Below are 3,302 nucleotides of genomic sequence, written 5' to 3' on the forward strand. Positions count from 1 at the left end.
GAAGGAAGGAAGGAAGGAAGGAAGGAAGGAAGGAAGGAAGGAAGGAAAGGGAGAAAAGGAAGGGAGAGAAGGAAGGAGGAAGGGAGGAAGAGAAGTCAGAAGAAAAGGGGAAAAACCAGAGTATATTTTAGAAGCAGATATTGGTAGATCTAGAATTAGCTTAATATCTCATCAAATGAAATTAAAGTCCTTCATCTGGCTGAAAAGTCCAATTTTACAGAGGTTATGCACTTTCTCCTTAGTAGTTTTTGGAACATGAAAAAAATAAAATAAAAAGTTTCACATAAACAGAGATGCATGGAATTCTTGACTTATTAAATACCCACAGGAGGTCAGAATTTCAGATTAAATTCAGTCAAATAAAGTGATTTGTAGCCATCCCTTTTGATAACCTGAATAAATGGAATCAAAACACTCACTTCTTGATCCTACAATGGTCTTATTTCTCCACTGCTGACTCCATCAACACTGGAGATTCAAAAATCCATGAGAAGTCATTCTAACTCTACTCTGAATGAAGAGAGAAAACTCTCCCTCATATCAAGACAATGGGGATGGATCTTACTGGATTTCTTTCAGATAATGCAACAATCCACAAACATTTATTAAATGTCCTAAACACTGTGCTAAGCAGTGATAGGCGATACAAGAAAGCCCCCATTTCCCCATAAAAAAGAAATAATATAAAACATATTGCGTCTTAGTAGAAGGCAGTAGTTTTGGATATAGAAAGCCAAGATTTTATTTAAATTTTTCAAGGTCAACTTAAGTACTGTGGGATTTGACGCAGGTAACTTTAAGCCTCAAAGTCTCAGTTTTGTTCTCTATAAAAAAGATACAATCACAATTAAACTAACTACCTCAAAGGATTATTGGAAGTAAAGTTCACCGGCAAAAGAAAAATAATCTCCTGGCCTATCTGAGAGGGAGAAACTATAAATCTGGGGTATGAGCCCATGCTATACTATAGGCACTATGCCAACAATGGAAAGTGGATGTTGATTACTGTGGTGACTCATCTGTGCTGCCCAGAGAAGGTGGAAAGCATTATGATATTAAAGCCGATATTCCATGCATCAGACCTTTTCTCAAATATCTCTGTTTTTTCTAGTAGCCAGACACAGAATATGTGAAAAGCATTTTCCTACCTCTCTGCAGCCTGCCTATGGAGTTAGGGCTATTTCTCATTCTGCTTCCCCTATGGAGCTAAGTCTAACACTTACCTGGCTTCTTCATAGAGAAAAAGCTTGCTTGTATTCACAAAGCCTCAGAGTAGAGAAGACCTGAAAGTGACTCTCAATGTAAGGAACTTAATCCTGAGGCAAGTTAGACCCCTACCTCTGCTCACTAAAGTTCTTGTCAAAGGAACCTCTGGGGAGAGAAGGTCATTGGAGAGGAGGAAGAAAATCTGAGTTTGTTTCCTAGGTGACATTTTATGGAGAACAATCTTCCCTTTTATCTCTGGCTATCCCTTGACAGTATATCCCTTGAGCCAGGAAGTTTTCAGCAATGTGTCCTAGGGAAAAGACATTAAGGATGAACTAATGAGCAAAGGCATTTAAGAATTATTAGACAAAGTGGCTTTGGTTCCTAATTCACAGGGAATATGATAAGGCAACAAAAGGTTTTCCAGATGTCCAAACAACATGATGAAGCTAAATAAATGTTTTTCCAAATAACCAAACTCATTAAGTTGTGTCAAGTAACAAAAAATAGGCTCTGCGCAAGAGTGCTTTCCTATGATTGAAATTTTAAAGTCTTAATGTGGGGGATTTTGGACATTTCCTTTAATCGTCCAGAGATCTTTATTTTCTTATTTCGGATTCCTTGATATGTTCTGGAGAATTGAATTGAGCATCTAAAGTAAGTAAGACAAATGTTGTTATGATAACTGAAGTATAGACTCAATGTTGGGAGGATTAGTGACCATATGAAGATGAATATCTGGGCAAAAAAGACTAAAGGAGCACAGAGGAGAAACATTAGTTCTGAAGGAATCTAGAACCAGGAAAAACATGTTGTTTGTTGAAATTGGAGAGTTCATCTATGGGGGCAGACCTCATTATAGACTGTTATATTGAAAGGAAGAAAAGAATTCCCTGCAGAATTAAGGAATTTCAGAGTTGGGAGAGACCTCAGGTACCATCTAGGCTGAACACCATCTGAAGTTATAATGAGGTAGGAAGGACCAGATAATAAAAGAAGTCAATAAAATGACAGGCATCAAGAGAGAGAAGGTTTAAAGTTGATAGGCTTTGGAAGTCTAGTGCTAAGCAGAGATTTCCACCTGAATAACATATTACTCCTAAGAGAGACATGATTAAACTCAATACCTCTTATATGTCTATACTATTGCTAAGACAGACTCTGGTGAGTCCTTATAATCCTGAAAAAGAAGTAGCCTTTAAACTTTTAAAAGTCTGCTCCAAAAGTTTGTTTCTCCCTTGGGGATTAGAAGTGGGGTATGAGATTTTAAGATACACTTAGTTTAGAAAGATATTTTCAATCTACAAGGGGTAAAGTACACACATTGATGGAATCCCAGAGTGGAAGAGGCCATCTAGTTCAACCAATACCTAAATTAGAATCCCCTTTGACCAAAAATAAGTATTCAGTGGTGGACTCCACCAGTTAAAAAGGATACCAACAAGCTAAAGTGTGTGTAGAGGAGGTCAATCTGTATGGTGAAGGATTTGCCTAGAGGCAGTGATATATGGGAATCTGTTGGAGTAATTTCACGTTTATCCTTAAAATATCCTTAGGGTGGCATGATAATGGTCTCATATTTTAAGGATATAGTGTAAGTAGAAGATTAGACGTAATGGGTATTGGCCCAGAGGGCAGAGAGGCAATGGATGCAAATAACAAAAAGTCAAATTTAGACTGGGATGTTAAGGATGGGGGCAGAATATTTCTAAAAGAGCTGTCTGAAAGTGAAATGACCTACCTTGAGAGAAGACTGTCTCCTTATGCTTGGAAAACTTGAAGCAGAGGCTGGACAACCACTTGCCACCTATGTGCTAGATGGAATTCCTTTTGTATCCATGGGTTGGATTAGGAAAGGAATGAGGTCTCTTCCAATTATGAACTTCTTTGATTAGTTTTTGAAGACCCCCCCAACTGAGGGGAAGCACACTATTCATTGAATGGACCTATTCCATTATTAAATGACTCTATTTTTTTTGAGGCCGGAGATATCAGGTCCTTGTGTCCATCATTTTATCTCTAGTCAGCAAGGCAGTCAATAAGAATTGATTAAGTGCTTACTATGTTCCTACCACTTTGCTAATCACAGGAAAGAC

This window comes from Petaurus breviceps, unplaced genomic scaffold (genome assembly GCF_028583685.1).
Source record: "Petaurus breviceps papuanus isolate PSGF00001 unplaced genomic scaffold, PetGlider_PUasm1.0 90444, whole genome shotgun sequence".
NCBI lineage: Eukaryota > Metazoa > Chordata > Mammalia > Diprotodontia > Petauridae > Petaurus > Petaurus breviceps.